This window comes from Choloepus didactylus, chromosome 18 (assembly GCF_015220235.1).
Source record: "Choloepus didactylus isolate mChoDid1 chromosome 18, mChoDid1.pri, whole genome shotgun sequence".
In the NCBI taxonomy this organism is placed as follows: domain Eukaryota; kingdom Metazoa; phylum Chordata; class Mammalia; order Pilosa; family Megalonychidae; genus Choloepus; species Choloepus didactylus.
In genome coordinates, this window is record NC_051324.1 from 20,433,043 (window position 1) to 20,454,811 (window position 21,769).

General features: G+C 40.1%; 1 long non-coding RNA gene across 1 annotated transcript in view; it reads left to right on the top strand.

Annotated features, from left to right (window-relative positions):
- LOC119513865 overlaps positions 1-9,662 on the top strand; it is a 33,457-nt gene extending 23,795 nt beyond the window's left edge. Inside the window, exons 2-4 of the long non-coding RNA XR_005212704.1 lie at positions 1,710-1,943; positions 4,433-4,520; positions 9,606-9,662. This is a non-coding gene — a long non-coding RNA (uncharacterized LOC119513865). The remainder of the gene's footprint in view (positions 1-1,709; positions 1,944-4,432; positions 4,521-9,605) is intronic.
- The last annotated feature ends 12,107 nt before the right edge of the window (positions 9,663-21,769 follow it).

The window sequence follows — 21,769 nt, forward strand, 5'->3', positions numbered from 1 at the left end:
AATATCCACCTTCTTAAGAAGTTTCTGGTGACCACGTGTGTTGGAGACGCAGGTCTGCTTGCCGCAGTGCTCAGCCCCATTCGGCTGAGGACCTGGGCTGTCTGTAATGGAGACAGCCGTGACTGACACAGGAGGACAGCCAGGCAACCCTGGGTAGTCTCTGGGCCTCGGTTTCTAGTTCGTAAAATAAAGGAGTTGGACTACTTGAACAGGAAGGACCCTTCCAGTTTTGATGGTTTACAGTCGCTTATTGGGTCAGTGCTGATTGGGGGTAAGCTGACCCAAGCCATAAGGTAGTTGGTTTTAGAAATACCCCATTTGTGCAGAAGACAAGCATTACTGTATTAAAGGGAGATCCCTGAGCTAGGAGTCAGGAAGCTTGGGCTCTGGTACTTACTGTGTAAACTAAGTACCACTGGGGAAGTCGCTAGACCCCTCTGGACTGTAAAGTGAGGGAGTTGGAGCAGATGATCTCTAATGGCCTTTCCAGCTCTGAAATCCTATGAGCCCATGAGCCCATGATTCTAAACTCACTAAGAAAGTGTCAGACCTGCCTGATGTTTTTCTGGGGAAGTACATCAGACTAGAAAGTGAATGCACGCTGTGGGTTAAGGGGCTGCCCTTAAAAGGTTCGAAGGCCTCCTGCATTCACAGGAATCTTCCTGGCCATGCCTCTACCCTTACTCCCAACCCCTCATGTCCAGGCTTAAGGGTAGGAGCTGGCACATCTGAGGCCTGAAGCCAGGACCTTGGGTTCTGCTGAGTCTTCCCAAGGCTGGAGTCCAAGGGTTGAAGAACAGACTTTCCCGGAAGCTTATCAGAGTCCATTATTGGCCCAGCCCTGGTGACTACTTGGCAGTGGACTTTGTCTGATCTATTGCTAAGTGGTCCAACAGTGCCACTTCTGCAGGCACCCTCTTCCACGCCAGGCCCCGTGCTGCAGGGGTCCTAAGACCTCCAAGTCTGGCTGCGTGGGAGGTCAATAAAGATCAACTCTCCTGGGAGATTTTCCAAGCTGAGTCACTTTGGAGAGGCATCACAGGGGCAGGGCCCAGTTTTGAAAGGAGTATTAACTAAGGAAGCATTGTGGCAAGAGAATGAGGGGAGGAGAAGTGGGAGTGGGGGATTCTGGAGTTACACACGGGGGGAAAGCAAGGTTTGAGCTGAGCGGAGTGAGAAGAGGCGTGGAATCAAGGAAATCCATTCCAGTGTTGGTAGATCTTTAGGGAAGTAACAAATTAAAATGTCCAAACCAATATTCCAAGTAGTCTAATTATTTATGTTACCTTTCGGTAATCCCCCCACCCCAATTTTAAAAGTAATAATTATCCAGTGTAAAAACTATGGAAAAGAAGAACTAAAAAAAATCAGTCATAATCCCACCACCTCGTGATAATCGCTATTACTGTGTTAGCATGGTTCCTTCTCAGCTTTTATGTTATGTACATATACACAATATACTTTTTAAAGAGATGATACCATTTATGCTTTTTTTCTATCCTGATCTTTTCACTGTGCTCTATATTATGAATGTTTTTTTCTTCTCAATCAATATTGATCCTTGTCACCATTTTTAAAAATCTGTGGCCAAACATTTTATGTTAGGAATTAATCAGCTGGTTCAGTTTAGATGATCCCAATTTTGTTGGCAACATCCAAAGGATCATAGTCAGGAACGAACTGAACATATGCCTTCTTCTCTCCAACAGGCCCGATCAGGGTGTTGACCTTGGCCACGTCAATGTCATAGTGCGTCATCACAGCCTGTTGGATCTGGTGCTTGTTGGCCTTGACATCCACAATGAACACAAGTGTGTTGTTGTCTTCAGTCTTCATGGCTGACTCAGTGGTCAGGAGGAACTTGATGACAGCCTAGTGGTCAAGCTTGTTTCTCCTGGGAGCACTCTTCTGAGGGTATTTGGGCTGTCTTGGGCCACTGGAAGGTGGGTGAAATGTGGATCTTTTTTTGTGTGTGGATGTGGATGCTTTTCAGTACTGCCTTCTTGGCTTTCAAAGCCTTTGCTTTGGCTACAGTTTTCAGAGGGGCAGGGGCTTCCTTCTTTGCTTTCAGCACCATCTTCGTGAAAATGGCCTCATCATCATTTTTAATGATATTTGACCATATGGATGTACGGTTTTTAAATTTAACAACCCCTTATCGCTAGATATTAAAATTATATCTATTTTCAATTATTGTAAACATGATCCCTTGGACCTCCAGACACACACGTCCGTGCATGTCTATCTAATCATTTCCTTCAGATGAATTCCCAAAAGTGGAATTGCTAGGTCAAGGTTTCTTATACATATTGACAAACTTTCTGCTGAAGGAAATATGTATAAGAAAGTTTCTGCCAATGTATTCTCTACCACCAGTGTCTGAGGTCTGATTACCCTTGCCTCAACAGCTTTGGCACTCTTTGTGTTAAGACTACAGTGATGTATCTCTTATTTAACATCAAAGTTGTACAAGTTTTATAGTTTGACTCAGTCATTCAATTTCTGGGAAATTTTTTTAAGAAAAAGTCCAAAGTACAGACACATAAAATGTTTATGAATATAGATAGATAAATAGATGGAGTGTGTGTGTGTGCGTGCGCATGTGCGTGCTCATGTGTTTGCTTGTTTGTTTTGAGTAAACCAGTTGCTTTGGACAATCATCACTACCCTTTTGGATTGCAAAGAGCACCCTGAATTGTGCCACAGCCTTCTCCCCACCTCTGCTCACTGAGGGAGAAGGAGCTGGTGGTTACTCCTAGCTCCTTGGACAGGGCCTCAATTATTTGGCCACCATCAGTCCACATCCTTCTCATTTTTTTAAGGATGGACCACCTGTTTATACACTCTCTCTACCCTCAATCTCCACAACTTTATCTCACCTTCCTTAATTACATCAGGCCTTGACTCACACACAGTTTTCTGCCCCAGCCTAAGGTCTCTGGTGACATGCACAAAAATTTTTGCAGCATTATTTATGAGGCAGGATAATAATTTGAGTTATTAACCAGGGTGTTCATTTCCTCTCTCTCAAAATCCCTTTTAATCCAAACCACCAATCCTCCCTTTGGACTATAAGATTTGGGGTCACCCTAGGGAAGAGTTGGTAGAACAGAACCAAAGAGCAAAGTCAACAAAATCTTGGCTTTTAAACCCACAAGCTATGTATCTAAGTATAAACCTAAAACATTTAGGAGAAAACATGATTATCCAAAAAACAATTTTCCCCACCTTCACTCCAGATAAGACCTTATTAGAGAGGGAAGTCCAGTGGAGAATTTGAAGAAGCAAGAGAGCAGGAACTGTGCACCCAGCCCACCTGAAGTTCAAATAAACCCCCTTTAATTGGGGATTGAAAAGACCTCGATTCCTGGGCAAGGCCCAAACAGGCAGCAAGCCTAGTAGAGAAGTCTTCCCCCACCATTATGGGAAGGATATAATGGAGTAGAAATGGCAGCTTGGCATGTCCAGGCTAGAGGACCAGAAACAGATTCTCCCAGTTTCTGCATCCCACTTTTGCAATGTGGGGGGTGTCTCATGGTTGAGGTAGGTGGATGCCCCCTGGGCAATCCCTCATGGACAGTTGAGGACACAGCTACACATCAGCAGATTGTCCGCATGAAGCAGGGGGATCCCTTCCCACCTCTCCCTCACCACACCTCTGCCCCCATCCAATCTCCTCCCCCTCCCAGTTACACCCAGAGCCAGACAAGGATGGGTTTCACCTGGAACAGGAGGTTGTCCCCTCCCTGCTTTCTCGCTGGTGATATTTTCATAACTCCCTCAGAAATAAAGAGAAGGGCTGCGAAGAGCTGAAAGATCCAGATTATGACTGAGTTTATATGGAAATGACTCGTTAATGTTTTCTGCTTCAAGATATCTGGAGCTTCTTAAGAAAGAAATTTAGTTCAGTTATAGAAAAATAAAGGAAGTCATATTTTTCCATATTTTAGTTCTTACAACTGTGAAATTTGAACCTCTTTTTTTAAAAATAATGAAAAATCAGAAAAACTGGAACATCTGACAAGAAAAGAAAGAGTACAATATTATGCCATCACTTAGTACTTACAAATACTACCTAATAAAGTAAAAAAAAAAAAAATTATGAAGTAATGGAAAGTGAAAAAAAACAGTATATAGAAATATATGTCCTTTTTAATTATAACAATGTGTAAAAGAAAAGCCTGAAAACATACAGTTGAAATAAAATTTGGGAAGGAAATATACTAAAATGTTACATGGTTGTCTTTGGGTGGGAAAGCTGTGGGTAACTTTTTTCTTCTTTCTCCTTGTTCTTAACTATCTTCTAGGAGCATATCTTTGTTTTGTAATGAAAATTTATACTTATATATTTAAATCGGTATGTGTATGTATTATCTTAAACATGGCTTGATCTACGGCCTGGAAATTTTTTCAGAGTTCCTTTTCTCTTCAGGTTGGAGAAACGGGGGAGGAGAGTGAAAGGGATTTTCCAGGCTCTGTTTAACTCTGTCCTGCTGAGTGACATCACCCATCATTACTAGGTAAGAAGATCAGAGGTAACAAGAACAGGCATTGGTTTCAGTCTGTCCTCACAGGCTCCAGCCCATGCTTGTGTGCTCCACCTTGGGCTTGTTCTCTTCCACTTTACGTCCATTCTCCCATCCCGACTGCCTGACTTGTGGCCTTCAAGCTCAAGCATCAAATGTGGATATAACAGCCTAATAGATACTCCTTAACTTGTTCTCACAATTGTATAAGGTCAAATCCCTGTAATAAATATATACTGGCAGTCTTTGCTTTGCATGGCAGTTCAGAACCATAAAATGCCCATGCAAGCTGAAATCATGCAAAGCAATCTCAATCAATGGGAAAAGTTATGATTGTTCTGAGACCTTTAAAAATTTGTTCAAGATGTTAAAAACTCTCTTACTGTTGATTATAAATGTATGGGGAAACGAAAAACAAGTAAAACTAATATTTTGTTGATACACTGTAATTTGAAACATTAGAAACAGTGAGAATTAAAATGTTTTATTTCTTTGTTAAAAAAAAAAAACTCATCAAGAGTAGTTTGAACAATGCTTGCCTTCTTCTTATCACTTACCATACAGAGCAAGCATCTTTTCTATACCTTAATGAATTGTCATACTAAGTTTGGATCATCTTCCAACATTTTATCCTTTGCACTTTTGAGGTCATGGAATATATCCAAGAGTTCCTTTAATGTGAAGTGGGTTTTTTGTGACCAGCTTTGTTTCCTTTGGGACACTGTCATCCTTTTCACCACAACCACCTGCCTTAACCAATTCTTGGAATCTGCGTGCAAATATCCCAGGAGCATTCTTACCTGCTCTAGCAACTTCACTGGATATCTTAACTAATCAATTCATGACAATTTCTGAAATGATGAAAGCAGCCTGAAGAAGTTTCTTCTTCAATGTCCTTGTAATTATTATTTTCTTTCAATGTGGCAACTAATTTCATTGTTTTGGCCTGAATGCGAGTCAAACTGGGAATTTCTTTTTATTATTATTATTATTATTATGACAGTCTTCAAAGTCGAAGTAAATGCTCAACTATAAGTGGCATTCTGTTCCTAGCACAATTTAAACTAAAAGTCATTGAAGAGACTTTACTTTTTAAAAAACTTTTTATTTTGAAATAATTTCAAACTTAAAGGACAATTGCAAAAATAACACAAACCCTGTACAGAGAACTTCAACATACCTCCATCCCCACCCCCAATACCCAGATTCACCAATTTTAACATTTTGCCACCTTCACATATCATTCTATGTACTTATCTTTCTTCTGAATATTTGAGAGTAGGTTGCACACATCATACTCCTTAAACACAATACTTCCACCTCCTATTTTTCCCTGTCCATATTCCTTCCATGAACAAGGATATTCCCTTATGTAATAACCTTAAGCACAATTATCAAGTTCAAGAAATTTAACACTGCTCTAAAGCTTACATTCTATATTCCAATTTTTTCTTATATCCCAATATGTCCTTTTGAGCCATTTCTCCTCCATTCTTAGATTCCATCCAGTATCATATATTGCATTCAATTGTACATTATCTGTTTAATTTATCTTTCTTTCTTTCTTTTTTAATTGTGGAAACATATGTACAACATAAATCTTCCCATCCCTACCCCTCCCAAGCATACCATTCAGTGGGATTAATCATATCCACAATGTAACAGTAGTACCCTCACCAGCATCCGTTACTAGAACTTTCTGTTCACCCCGAAAAGAAACCCTACACTCATTTTGCATTAACTCCTCATTACCCCCTCCCCTACCCCCAGCCCAAGAGGGCTTTTGTAGCCAAAGGACTAAAGAAAGCACCGGACATGTTCTGAGATATGAGCTTTTATTATAGGGCTTACTTACAGGGTGGGGAAATCAAGCCATGTTGCCCCGAAATCAGGAGCTTCTCTGAATGGATTCAGGAGCTGCTCTGAATGGCAGCCAGTTCAGAGCACAACGTGGAAATAGTCCGCTCTTGGGGAGCTGAATAAGCTGGTTATAAGGGCTCGACATTCCAATGGGTATGAGAGCATAAGGCAAGGAGAGGGGTCCTGCAACGTAGGGAGGGGTTGATTGTCAACAGGGAGGAAGGGAGGATTATAGAGATAACAGTATCTCAGGGAGTCTCAGAGAGGAGGTAGTTTTGGGTATAGATTACAGTTAGCATCTGATATTACAAGGAGAATAGGTCAAACCTCAGCTGTCTTAGGTCAAGCAAACTGCTGTGTGCAGTTTTCAAGACACTTGGGGACCAGGGGCTCCCACACCTGTACCCTACTTTTCTGTCTCTATGAGCTTGCTTATTCTCTGATATTTAATTGTGGTTACCATGGGGCTTATTTTAACACCCTAAATCTGTAACAATCTCATTTGCTTGATACCAACATAACTTTAATAGCATACGTAAATTATGTTCCTATACCCCTCTGTCCCCCCACTGCTATATAGTTCTTGCCACAAATTACAAATATATACATTATGAATCCAAAACCATTGATTTATTATTATATTTTATGCATTTGCCTTTTAGCTCCTGTAGGATGTAAAAAGTGCAGTTACAAATAAAAAATGCAGTAATAATGGTATATATATTTATCCATGTCATTCTCTACTGGAGATCCTTATTTCTTCATGTGGTTTCAGTCAATTGTCTAGTGTCCTTTCTTTCAACCTGCAGAACTCCCTTTAGCATTCCTTGTAGGGCCAGTCTAGTTGTGATGAAGTCCCTCAGCTTTTGTTTATCTGGGAAGGTCTTAATCACTCCCTTGTTTTTGAAAGGCAGTTTACCATATATAGGATTCTTGGTTGGCAATCTTTTGCTTTCAGAATTTAAAATATATCTTCCCACTGCCTTCTTGCCTCCATGGTTTCCAATCAGAAATCAGCTCTTATTCTTATTGAGGCTCCCTTGTGTTGCTTTTCCCTTGAGGCTTTCAGAATTCTCTATCTTTGGCATTTGACAGTTTGTTTATAACATAATATGGTGGGTCTATTTGGTTTTAAACTGTTTGGAATTTGTTGAATATCTTAGATATGTATCTTGTCTTTCATTAAATTTGGGGTTTTCAGGCATTATTTCTTTGAATATTCTCTCTGCCCCTTTCTTTCTTCTCCTTCAGGGTCTCCCACACTGCATATATTACTAGATTGCTTGATAGTTTCCCACAGATTCCTCAGGCTCTGTTCACTTTCCTTCATTCTTTCCTCTTTCTGCTTCTCAGACTGGATTATTTCAATTGTCTTATTTCCAAATACACTGATTCTTTCTTCTCCCAACTCCAATCTGCTTTTGAACTCCTTTGGGGAATTTTTAATTCCCTTTACTGTGGTCTTCAGCTCTATTTGGTTCCTTTTGATAATTGCCATCTCCATTGTCATTCTCTTTGTGCTCATCTATCATTTTTCTGATTTCCGTTAATTCTTTGCCCATTTTTTCCTTTAGTTCTTTGAGCATATCTAGGATCATTTTTTTTAAGTCTTTGTCCAGAATGTCCCAATTCTGATCCTCCTCATTGATCGTATCTAATGTTTCTTTGTATGTTTTGTAACTTTTTGTTGAAAACTGGATCTTTTGATATTTTGGGGTGTTATCGCTGGAATTTAGAATCTGTGATGTCTGTTCCTTAAGCTTGTATCCAGCTATTGTTATGATAGGTCTTTCCTTGAATGCCAGGAGCAGCAAAATAAATAAATAAATAAAGAGGGAGAGGGAGGGGGAGGGGAGAAACTTTCCCAGTCTTTGCAGGTTGACCTGAGTGAGTGCTCTCCTTCAAAGCTTACACATACAATGAGTTTAGAAAATAGCTCCAGACCAAAGTGTAGTCCCCATCTCCACGTCCTTTCTGCACATGCATCTTGTCTTAAGCATACATATATGACCCTAGGAATTTCCTCATTTACAAGGTTTCAAATGTGCCCTCTTCTCTAGGAAACAGTATCTTCACAGTTCCAAGAACAACACTGTATGTCTACAGCCAGCAATCGCTTGCCTCAGGTAGCACGACTTGACTGCTCTCCTATGGTGTTTCCATAGGAGAACTTGGTGAACTGCCTTCCACATGCAAAGCAAATTCTGGGACAGTGAGTCCCTTGTGACAACCACCAGATGGATTGGGCCAGACATACCTGCTCCCAGCATGTGCACGAGGGTCAGTGTGCTTCCACACTGGGAGCAAAGCCAGCTCTGCCCCAACCAGTATCGGCTGAGGGAGGCACCAGCCAGGGTGCTAGCAGAATCCTACCACTTTTTATTACTTTTTTTTACTTAAATTTTTTTTTTCTTTTTTAAGAAAAAAAGTTGTGGGTTTGCAGAACAATCATACATAAAATACAGGATTCCCATACACCACCCCACCACAAACACACTTCATTAGTGTGGAATATTTGTTACAATTGATGAAAGCACATTTTTATGATTGTACTGTTAACTGTAATCCATGGTTTAACTTATGATTCACTGTTTGTGTAGTGCAGTTCTATGGATATTTATATATATTTTTATTCTGTTAACATGTATGCAATCTAACTTTTCCCCCTTTTAATCACATTCAGATATATATTTCAGTGCTCTTAACCTCATTCACAATGTTGTGCTACCGTCACTACCATCCATTACTAAAATATTTCCATCATTCCAAAGAGGAACCCAGTACATTTTAAGCCTTGACTTCCCATTCCCTATTCCTACCTTGTCCCCTAGTAACCTATATTCTAGATTCTGACTCTATCAATTTGCTTATTCTAATTGTTTCAAATCAGTGAGCTCATACAGTCTTTGTCCTTTTGCATCTGGATTATTTCACTCAACATGATGTCTTCAAGCTTCATCCATGTTGTCACATATATCAGGACTTTGTTCCTTTTTACAGCCGAATAACGTTCCATTATATGTATATACCACATTTTATTTATCTATTCATCGGTTAATGGATACTTGGGTTGCTTCCATCTTTTGGCTATTGAGAATAATGCTGCTATGAACATTGGTGTGCAGATATCTGTTCGAGTCCCTGCTTTCAGTTTTTGGGGGTATATACCTAGTAGTGGATTTGTTGGGTCCTATGGTAATTTTATCTTTTTTTTCTGAGGAACTTCATTGGAGTTGCCAGCTTGCTGCCTGCCCTATGAAATTTGGACTCGTGCATTCTGCCCTATGGAATTTGGACTCATGCATCCTGCCCTATGGAATTTGGACTCATGCATCCCTACCGTTGCGTGAGATACTTTTATAAAATCTCATATTTATAGATACCTCCTGTTGGTTCTGTTTCCATAGAGAACCCTAACGTGTTTTCCAAATATTTTCACCCATTCTGTAAGTTGTCATTTTACTTTCACGATAAAGTCCTTTGAGGAACAAAAGTTTTTAATTTTGATTTATCTATTTTTTCTTTTGTTGCTTGTGCTTCAGTGTAAAGTCTAAGAAACCATTGCCTAACACAAGGTCCTGAAGATGCTTTCCTTTGTTTTCTTCTAGGAGTTTGATATTTCTAGATCTTATATTTAGGTTTTCAATCCACTTTGAGTTGACTTTTGTATATGGTGTGAGGTAGGGATCCTCCTTTTTTTTTTTTCGAATGGAGATCCAGTTTTCAGAGCATCATTTGTCAAGGACACTATTATTGCCCAATTGAGTGGCCTTCACCCCCTTGACAGAAATCAGTTGGCCATAAATTGGAGGGTTGATTTCCAATCTCTCAGTTTTGTTCCATTGGTTTATATGTCTGTCCTTGTGCCAATACCATTCTGTTTTGATTACTGTGGCTTTGTAATAAGTTTTAAGATCAGAAAGTGTCAGTCCTCCAACTTCATTCTTTTTCAAGATGGCTTTAGCTATTTGGGGCCCTTGCCTTTCCATATAAATTTGATGATTGGCTTTTCTATTTGTGCAAAGAAGGTTTTTGTGATTTTGATTGGGTTTGCATTGAGTCTAAAAATTGCTTTGGGTAGGATTGATATCTTAATGATATTTGGTCTTCCAATCCATGAACACAGTATGTCTTTCCATTTATTTAGGTCTTCTTTGATTTCTTTTAGCAATTTTTTTTTAGTTTTCTGTGTACAAGCCCTTTATATCTTTAATTAGATTTATTCCTGGCTATTTGATTCTTTTAGTTGCTATTTTAAATGGATTTTTTTTACTTGATTTCTTCTTCTGATTGTTCATTGCTTGTGTATGGAAACATTATTGATTTTGGGGTGTTGATCTTGTACCCTGCCACTTTGCTGAATTCATTTATTAGCTCTAGGGGCTTTGTTGTAGATTTTTCAGGATTTTTTGTTTATAGAATCATATTGTCTGCAAATAGGGAAAGTTTTACTTCTTTCTTTCCAGTTTGGGTGCCTTTTATTTCTTTTCCTTGCCTAATTGCTCTAGCAAGAATTTCCAGTACATTATTGAATATCAGTGGTGGCAGTGGGCATACTTGCCTTGTTCCTGATCTTAGAGGGAAAGTGTTCAGCCTTTCACCATTAAGTAGGATGTTAGCTGTGGACTTTTCACATATGCCCTTTATCATGTTGAGGAAGTTTCCTTCTATTCCTAGTGTTCTAAGTGTTTTTATCAAGAAGGGGGGCTGGATTTTTGCCTTTTCTCCATCAATTGAGACGATCACGTGGTTTTTCTCCTTTCATTCTGTTAATGTGGTGTATTACATTAATTGATTTTCTTACGTTGAACCAACCTTGCACACTAAGGAAAAATCCTGTTTGATCATGATGTATAATCTTTTAATACACTGTTATATTTGGTTTGCTAGTATTTTCTTGAGGATGTTTGTGTTCATAAGAGATACTGGTCTGTATCTTTTCTTGTGGTGTCTTTATCTGGTTTTGGTAGGAGGGTGATATTGGCCTCGTAGAATGAATTAAGGAGTTTCTCCTCCTCTTCGATATTTTGGAAAAGTTTGGGTAGAATTGTAGTTAAGTCTTCCTGGAATGTTCGATGGAATTCCCCTGTGAAGTCATCTGGTCCTGGGCTTTCCTTTGTTGGGAGGCTCCTACCATTTTTAAGTAGCCTTTTTCTTGGCACTTGCCCTGTTACGCAGTTTTCTAACTGATTTCTAGAGCTTTGAGAAAGATGTTTCTGCCCATTCTTGCTGGTTGTTCAAAGCTTCTGTGTGGGAGCAGAACCCTGAGGCTTCTCATTCTGCCATCTTGATCAGGGAAGGCTTACTTTTTTTTTTTTAATTAATCAAACTTTTTCAATATGGTTTGTACTAGAACTTTATGCAGGTCTAGGTCTCATCCTATCTTAGTTTCATTGTCACCATTTTCAAATCTTCCAACCACACCCAATTTCAATTCTAGCATTATCACTTTTCTTTTTTTTGTTGTTGTACTTTCATCTTTTTTGGCCAATTCTCTATCCATTTTTGTAAAATATCACATGAATTTATTATCAGGAGACAAAGAGGAAACACAACTACACTTTGTTATCTTTGCATGAATTGAATAACGGATATGTAATGACCAATCACTAATAGATTTTGAAAGAAGTGATGTGGTTGATCATTGACCATGGTGCACTTCTGTTATTTGCAAAGTTACCTGTGGACTGAAGAGGTAGTGTTAGGTTTGTACTTTGGGCAATTGCTCATATTTAATATAATGTGGTAACTGAAGTTAGAACTGCATTGTTGGGGACTAGTGTAATTGAACAATTCCATTGTTTTATATACCACATTTTGTTTTTCCATCCATCTGTTGGTGGAAACTTGTGTTGTTTTCACTTTTTTTGGATATAGTAAATAATGCTGCTATGAACATCAGTGTACAACCTGCAAATTTTAAAGTATTTAAATCATTTGGATTATTTCCACTGACCATAATGGAATTAAGTTTAAAATCAATAATAGAAAGATTAACTAGAAAATTCCTGTATATTGGAAAAATTTAAATACACTTCTATATAATCCATAGATGAAACAAGAACTCCCAATGGAAATGAGAAAATATTTTGAATTAAATAACATAAATATGATATGTCAAAGCTTATGGAATGTAACTGAATCTATGCTAAAGCAAATTTTATAGTCTTAAATGTACATATTAGAAAAGAAGAAAGGCTAAAAATCAGTGTTTGGAGCAGCCATGTCTATTTCAATGACAAACTAAGTCCAAAGAAAATGGAAGAAGAAATAATTAAGATAAGAGCTGAAATTAATGAAGTAGAGGTAAACATACAATATGGAAGATTAATAAAGAAAAATATTGGTATTTCAAAAAGACTAATTCCTAAACACCTGGCAGAACTGATCAAGAAGAAGAAGAAAAAAGGCTTAAGTAAGGAGTGAAAAAAAAGGCGATATCACTATAGGGTCAACAAATATTTTTAAATGATTTTACAAACAACTTTATTCAACAAATTTCTACATTTTGTTTGAAATGGGCAAATTCCAAGAAATGTTAAACTTATGAAAACAGACACAAGAATTGGAAAATCTGAATTGTTTAACATCTATTAAAGAAATTAAATCCATACTTAAAAGCTTCCCCCAAAAGTAACTCTAGGCCCAGATGGCTTTATCACTGAATTCTACTAAATATTTAAGGGAGATATAAAACTAACTTTACATTAACTTCCTCTCTGGGTCTCAGTTTCCTCATCTGTAAAGGAGGTGCTGAACCAGCTGAGCTCAAATGTCTCTTCCAGTAACAGTCCTTGATGTCTCTTTTGGCTCTCCTTCTGGCAGGCTCCAGTCCAAAGGCAAAGTTGAGGACAGTTGTCTTTGATGGGAAAAAAGTTTTAATTCTGTGGTTTGTTACCCACTGCCCACCAGTGGAGGAATGGGAGCTGCCTGGATCCTTTTCTCTGTGGTCTGTTATCTGCTATGGATGTTGCCATCGGCACTGAGGTGGGCCCTCCGCCAGTGGCCCTGGAATCTCCACCACTACCTTTTATCCCCAGTGGGGAACAGGATGCTTAAAAAGCACCCTTCATTGACCAAAAGGGGGATACAAAATGAAACAAAATAAAGCTTCAGTGGCTGAGAGATTTCATATGGAGTCGAGAGGTCACTCTGGTGGACAATCGTATGCACTATAATAATAACACTTTTTAGGTTTTAATGTATTGGAATAGCTAGAAGTAAATACCTGAAACTACCAAACTCCAACCCAGTAGCCTTGACTCTTGAAGATGATTGTATAACAATGTAGCTTACAAGGGGTGACAGTGTGATTGTGAAAACCTTGTGGATCGCTTTCCCTTTATCCAGCATATTGGATGGATGAGTAGATAAATGGGGACAAAACCTAAATGAAAAATAGAGTGGGATGGGGGGGATGATTTGGGTGTTCTTTTCTTATTTTTATTTTTTATTCTTATTCTGATTCTTTCTGGTTAAGGAAAATGTTCAAACATAGATTGGGGTGATGAATGCACAACTCTATGATGCTACTGTGAGCAGTTGATTATACATCATGGATGATTGTATGGTATGTGAATGTATCTCAATAAAACTGAATTAAAAAAAAAAAGTGCCCTCCAAGAAGAACCCGGGGTTATTGGGCTTGGGGTCCTGGGCATGATGTCATAGATGCAAAACCTCACCTCTTCAGAACCTGCAGATTTGCCCCTTTTAAACACCAAAACTTTATTTTAACCATTTTGCTTGGAAACTATGCTAAATATATTATTCCTCTCCCTTCTTCCTTAAGTATAGGTTACTAAGCATACATTCTTTAGCTTTTTCTTTAGATTACAGGGTCATGGTGATGAGTATCAATTATTATAATCTCAGAGAAGCAACCAGGAAAATTAAAATTTATGGTTATTTGCTCCTGTCTAATTTTCTGAGTTTTTTTAATTCTTGTCTGCTTTTAAAAACTCCTCTTCCTCTGTTTTAGGCTGTTTGCAGTCACCTTAGGTATTATAAATGCGTTCTCATTAGCAGTTCCTGAACCCTTTTTCTAATCTGTTGCTCCTATTTTTCTGCGAATTAAGAAAAGAGATTATAAGGCTTGTTAGGATTATGTGTAAACCGGAGTAAACCCCAAAGAAGGTAGAGTAGAAAACTTTTGTTGAGCTATTAACCTATGCACACATTTTCTCTCTCCCGCTGCCCATTGCAGCAGATAATAGGCCTTGTGCTACTAGTCTCAGGGAAGATTTGTGGCTCCTAGGGACTGAGAAGTGATGGATTTACTCTGACTAGGGTTTCTTATGATCTGGAGGCCCTGAACTTGGATAGGAAAAAAATTACATCTTTATTTTCACTAAACTGTATCTGTAATGCAGCAGTTCCTTCAACTATAGTAGGCAACAAATCACTATCATATTAACAGTACCTATGCCTTTGTCATTAGCAGAAATCATATATTTTCACGTCATAGGATAATTGTTGCAAAATGTTGAAATATTGTTTACACTCATCACCACTACAAAAGTGTGAAATTATTACCTCCATCAATAGATCTTGGCATTTAATGTATCTTTTTTAAATCCATATATTACTATGTCATAATTCTGTTTTTAAAATAGTTTTTTATAATTTAATTGCACATCCATATTTCCCCCCAGGCTGATGGAAGGAAAGCTGGAAGGCACAGAGAGGGCTGTGAGGCTGAGGGAGCCCTGGGCCTGTGGGGAGGGAGTGGCTGCTCACCGCGTCTAGGGACCGGAGAGTCCCCTGCTGCCAAGTTGGGGATGGAAACAGGCAATGGAGTCACTGTGACCTGGGGGACCAATGTCTGAGAACCCAATGGGCCCCCCCGACATACGTCCTTCCCAAACTGGACACAGCACATGGGAATAGGGGACCCCCAAAACAAAGCCCTATTTCTTACTCAAGTGAGTTTGGGGGCTGAGGTGTTTGGCAGCCATGCAGGCTTCTCGTGACTGAAAGACAAGGTGTCAGTGCAGAGGGCTGTGGAAACCTCTGACTGGATTGCTCAGGGGGCTCCAAAGGACTCCCAAGTCGTGGTTATGTTTGCCTGGGTGCTGAAGTATTGCAGTCTCTGTGCCAGAGCTGGGAGAGGCTGTGTGCAGTCCTGGCCTCTGTATTTGCAACCTCACAGGTCAGGGGACCAAACTGGGGCAGCCAGACATCCTTGTACTGAGGCCAGCCTCCACTGCCTCCATTGGAGTCTGCACTGGCAGCCTCCTGACCAACTTGGCCCTCTGTCTCTCCTGCTCCCACTTCTTCACAGATAAACCTCAGCTCCTGGGATGAAAGAAGGACCAGGCCAAAAGCGTCCTCCTCCTCCTTTCTAATTTGTTCACAAATTCCTTCCTCAAAATAGAAGACTCCTCTGGGTGGTAAGGAGAAGGGCCTGTGTCTACTACTCTGGCCCCTCAACTCAGGCAGAAAGAGCTTGCTTTTTTACCTCTGTTTCCCCTCCTTAGTCAATCTTACCTTCAATCCCCCCAAACCTCTTCAGGGAGAGAGGGTAGGATCTGAGGGAGAGGTGGGGGTATTGCCACAGTTTTTGTTATTCTCTACACCTTGACTTTCCCCTGTACAGCTGGGCCTAGTGTGGGAAAAAGAGCCCCAGGCCTCAGCTTGCCAAGTTGTGCAATGGAGCAGCTGACAGGTGAGGCAGGCCCCTCCTGCCCCCACATAGTGTCAGCCTCATCAGCAGTTTCAATATCAGCATCTTCCAAGGGTCGAGTGACTTGGCCTTGGGTAGAGCAGGAGCAAGTCTAGGCTCATGGCTGTAGGTCTTCCTCCCTCACCTCTGTGTCTCAGCAACAAACCAGCCCCCAGAAGGAGAGACATCAGCAGCAGCAGGGAGGTAAGGTAATGGACAGACAGGAGTCCTGGGTTGTAGCCCAACATCTGCCACTAAAGAGTCAAGCGTCCCTGCCCAATCCCAGCCTCTTGCCCACCTGAGCTTGAGTTTATCCATCTTTAACACAAACTAGATTAACTTTCAGGTCTCTTCCACCTCTAAATGTTCTGTGCACATTATCAACATCCCGAAAGTCAAGAATCTCTCTATCTGCCAGGCCAACCAGTAGGCTCAGAGGGAAGAGGGGCTGCCTTAAGCCACACGACCAGGCAGGGGACAGAGGTGGTTTGGAACACACCTATCTTGACTCCTGGTCCACTGAATTACATTTTCACTCATTGCATTTCTAAGATTCATCCATGTTGAGGTGTGTATAGTGCATTCGTTGTTCTATGTATAGTATCCCATGGTGTGAATGTACCACAATCTGTTTATCTGTTCTCCTGCCAGTGGGCATATGGATCGGTTCTAGTTGTTTACTGTTTGTAACAATGCTGCTAAGAACATCCTCATTTATGATTCCTGGAGCCCATTCGCAAGAGTTTCTCTGGGGTATATACCCTGGAGTGGAACTATAGGGTCAAATTGTTTTTCAGAGTGGCTGGACCAGACCAACTTATGTTCCCACTAGCAGAGTTCCTGTTGCTCCATGTCCTCGCCAAGGCTGAGTATTTTTCTTCCTTTTCCAGCAGCATCCCTAACCCCGGGTATCACTGCTGCTGACCCTGGGGTGCTTCTCTTCCCAGCTAGAGCCAGTGGCCTTTCTCTTGTCCCAACAAATATGCCAAGATGTCTCTATGTGCCCCCTGTATCCTAACTGAATAACACTGAGCTGCAGGGAGAAAGGATATGCCAGGTTAGGGATAGACTAGAGGACTTGGGGTCTTTCTCTGTGACTATCAGAATCACTGGACCCTCTTAGTGACTGAAGGCCAGCTGGTAGATTTGTTAGCACAAATCCAAAAGCACACTGGAGCCTGGCTCCCAGGGGTTACTGAAGACACCTAATTGATTTTCTTCCCTGTCAGCCCTACAATGGCCTTTCCTATTTCTCAGGAGAACACTATTTAACTTCCTCCACGCTCTAAGTTAGTTCTCCGAGTGTGGTCCACAAGCCACCTGTTTAAAATACAAATTCTCGGACCCCTCCCCAGCCTGAATCAGACTCTCTGGAGTAGGCTTATGAACCCGCTGTTTAACAAGTTCCCCAGGTGATCCGTGTACACTTTGCACATTGAGATTTGAAAGCTCTAAGCACTGCCATCAGGGAGGCCAGGCCAAGGTCACCACCAGTCAGTTTACTCATCCAACAAAAAGCTCCTCCGTAAGGGACAAGTTGAATCCCATCTTCTCTTACCCTGCCCTTCCTCTCCTTCCACTGTCCCCCAGCTCAGCAGGGATAAAGAGATCATTTAAATTATAATATCTGTGTCTACAAGATGTGCATCCCAGTGTTGTTTCTAATAAAAACAAAAAAACTGAAAATAGCTGCCCACTAGTAGTAGCCTAGGAACATCTATAACGGTATAACTTTCCAGTGGAATACTATGCAAGTATTAAAAAGTGATTACGTATGTTTTTATTCATGGGATATCCATGTTTCATTTAATTTGAAGAACTTACTTTTAAATGCATGTTAAATTTTATTGTGTCCAGTATTGTTTGTGAGTTTTCTATGTAAGTGTGTATTATCTTTATAACAAGGAAAACACAATGAAGTTATTTTCATTTGGGAAATAAAACACACACACACAAACAGAAACATACAGAAGCATTTGCTGGATATTTATAAAGGAGCCCTGATGATAAAAATCTCTTTGGATTATCAAAGAATATACTACAAGAAAAATTTTGTACATCTAAGTAACTTGAAATTCCAGATTGAAAGCTCACTAAAAGCCTAACACAATAATAAAAAAGAAATGATGCACTTATTTGTCTACAATTTCAGAACATCAAGAATAAAGAGAAGATCCTAGGAGTTTCCAAAGAGGGAAAAGGAAAAACAAGTCAAAGAAAAAGAATCAAGAATCAGAGCGGTATTTGGGCCATATTAGAGGCATTGGCTATCAGAAGACAATGAAGTTTTGCCTTCAAAATTCTGAGGGAAAATGATTTCTTTTTCCATTCTAAACAGTCACTCTTGTGTGCACATAGAATAATGACATACTCAGATTTGCAAGGGTTCCAATATTTAATTTCCCATGCACTCAATCATAGGATATTCCTGGAGGGTGTATTTTAGCAAAATGAGGATGTACAATGTGAAAGAGGAAGCTGTGGGCCCAGGAACCCCAGTATGCAGAGGCCACAGCAGGTGCAGCTGGTCTAGATTGAGGCGGGAGGATGGGTTGCAAGATGGATACCTCAATATTCAAAACTCAAGTGGAACTAACAAAGAATTTCAAACTGTGTTAGAGTATATGGAAACAATATTGTCAGGCATGTGACAGCTCTTTTGTAACACTTGAGAAGTAGTGAAATATAGACAGGCACTCAGAAAATTATGCAATTGAAAATATGACAACTGATAATGTCAGGAAGTCCAAAAAGTTGTATAAGAAAAAAAACACGGTATTGGAAATCAGCATAAAGCCTAAAACTGATAAACTATGCAATTGTAGCAAGTGGATTATTCAGAAATATTGTGGAGTTGAGAGTTGATTGACTCTGGATAATGGGACAGGAATGGGTAAAGGACTTTTGTATTTTGCCCATAAGCCTTATAGTACTATTTGCTTTAAACAAACAAACAAACAAACAAACAAACTATATCCATGTATTGTTTTGATAGTAAAAATTAAAACCCTCATATATTACTGATAGAAATATAAAATGGTGCAGCCACTGTTTGGCAGATCTTCAAAAAGTTAAACATAGAGTTACCACATGAAACCAGTTACCATGTAAACCAGTCCTAGGTATATACCCAAGAAAACTGAAAACTCAAACAAATATTTGTACACTAATGTTCATGCAGCACTAGTCACAATACCAAAAGGTAGAAACAATGCAAATGTCCATCAACTGATGACTGGATAAATAAAATGCTGTATATCTATACAATAGAACATTTTCATCCATAAAAAGCAATGAAGTACTGATACATCTACAACATGGATGAATCTTAAAAATATGCCAGATACAAAAGGCCACATATTGTATGATTCCACTTACATGGAATGTCCAGAATGGGAAAATCCATAGGGACAGAAAATAGATTAGTGGTTACCAGGGGCAAGGGGAAGGGAGGCTGACTGCTAATGGGCAAGGGATTCTTTCTGGGGTTCTGAAAGTGTCCTGGAATTAAATAGTGGTGATGATTGCACAACATTGTGAATAGATTAAAAACCACTGAACTGTGATCAAAATGGTGAATTTTGTTATATGAATTTTATCTCGAATTTTTTAAAAAAGATACATTAGTTGGAAGTAACAGAAAGCTCAATTCAAGCTGCCTTAAGCAAAAGGAGCTTTGTTTTGAGTTGAGTAAAAACACCCCCAAATAACATTTGAACCACTTTGCAGTTTGAAAAGCTGTATCACAGACACTGAGTTAGTGAGATGTCTTGGGATCCTCCAAACAACAGGCCGACTGTTAGTATTTCCCCACATTAAAAGAAGAAACTGAAGCTCAGGAAGATTAAATTCTTCAAAGGCACAGAGGTTGAGAAACACTAAAAGTCATCATGGAGACGAGTGATGCTGGGGGATTAGTAAAGAGGAAAAAGTGAGAAGTGCCAGTCCTTTGGGAGGAGGGGGAGTTTGAGGGAGGCAATTACTTACTTGAGTGGGAATATTACCAGCGCTGACTGGGACTTTTTTTTTAAATTCAGTTTTATTGAGATATATTCACATATCATACAGTTATCCATGGTGTACAATCAACTGTTCACAGTACCATCATATAGTTGTATATTCATCATCCCAATCTATTTTTGAACATTTTCCTTACACTGGAAAGAATAAAAATAAGAATAAAAAATAAAAGTAAAAAAGAACAACCAAATCACCCCCCCCCCATCCCACCCTATTTTTCATTTAGTTTTTGTCCCCATTTTTCTACTCATCCATCCATGCACTGGATAAAGGTAGTGTGATCCACAAGGTTTTCACAATCACACTGTCACACTACGTAAGCTACACAGTTATACAATCATCTTCAAGAATCAAGGCTATTGGGTTGCAGTTTGATAGTTTCAGGTATTTACTTCTAGCTGTTCGACTATACTGAAACCTAGAATGGGATATTTATATAGTGCGTAAGAAAGCCCACCAGAGTGAACTCTCGACTCCATTTGAAATCTCTCAGCCACTGAAACTTTCTTTTGTTTCATTTCACTTCCCCCTTTTGGTCAAGCAGATGTTCTCAATCCCACAATGCCGGGTTCAGGCTCATCTCCCGGAGTCATATCCTGCATTGCCAGGGAGATTCACACCCCTGGGAGTCAGGTCTCACGTAGTGGGGAGGGCAGTGGGTTCACCTGCCGAGTTGGCTTAGCTAAAGAGAGAGGGCCACATCTGAGCAACAAAGATGTACTCAGGGGGAGACTCTTAGGCACAATTACAAGCATGCTTAGCTTCTCCTTTGCAGTAACAAGCTTCACAAGGGCAAGCCCCAAGATAGCCAGTCCTCAATGTTTGTGAGAACATCAGCAACAACCCAGGTGGGGGAAGACCAACATTTCCGCATTTCCCCCCAGCTCCTCAAGGGGGCTCTGCATATATAGTTTTATTCTCTGCCCAAATTATTTTGGGATGTATCACTATTTCACACTAACCTGTACAAACATACAAGATCTCACTTCCTATTCAAAGTTCCATGTAATTATGGTGTTTGAATAAACTGACCATACAAGTTAAATTATTTAGTGTGCTATAGAAAAGGCAGATCCTGTACCAAATAAACATCTCTTCCCTTGGTCTCACATGGAAGTTGAAGTTTTAAAACAGTCAATATCGTCCTTTACCCTTTGGTCTGATTTGGCTGGCTGGGACTTTTGGCCTGGTCTGGTGCTATGTGTGGGCTTGTCTGCAGCTAGACCCATTCAGAGGCTCAGGCGTTTTCCCTCTATACTCTTCCATGGCCTAAAATCCACTGCTCCTCGAGACCCTCTGCACACAGGGCCCTGGGAGTAATCTGAGCACCCATTCTGCAGAACGGCTGGCAAGGGCAGTACATGATAGTGGTACAGTGGCACCTGAGAGCCTGGTAGTCCTGGCTGGAGTTCTAGTTCTGCCACTTACTGGCTGCAAGTCCATGTGTGTTAATCTCTCAAATCTGTTTCCTTATCAGTAAAATGGGACAATAACAGTGCTTATCTCATCCCAGGGTTGTGCAGATTAGAAGAGAGAACGTTTGTAAAGCCCCAGGGCACAGCTCTGACCCGTAGTAAACACGTAGATCAGCCATTTAATATTAGGATTAGCCAACTCTGCAAGCACGGACACTTTGGGAATGCCTCTCCCTGCGCCCACAGTGAGCAGCATAATTAAGCACAACGGAGCAGAGCAGGTA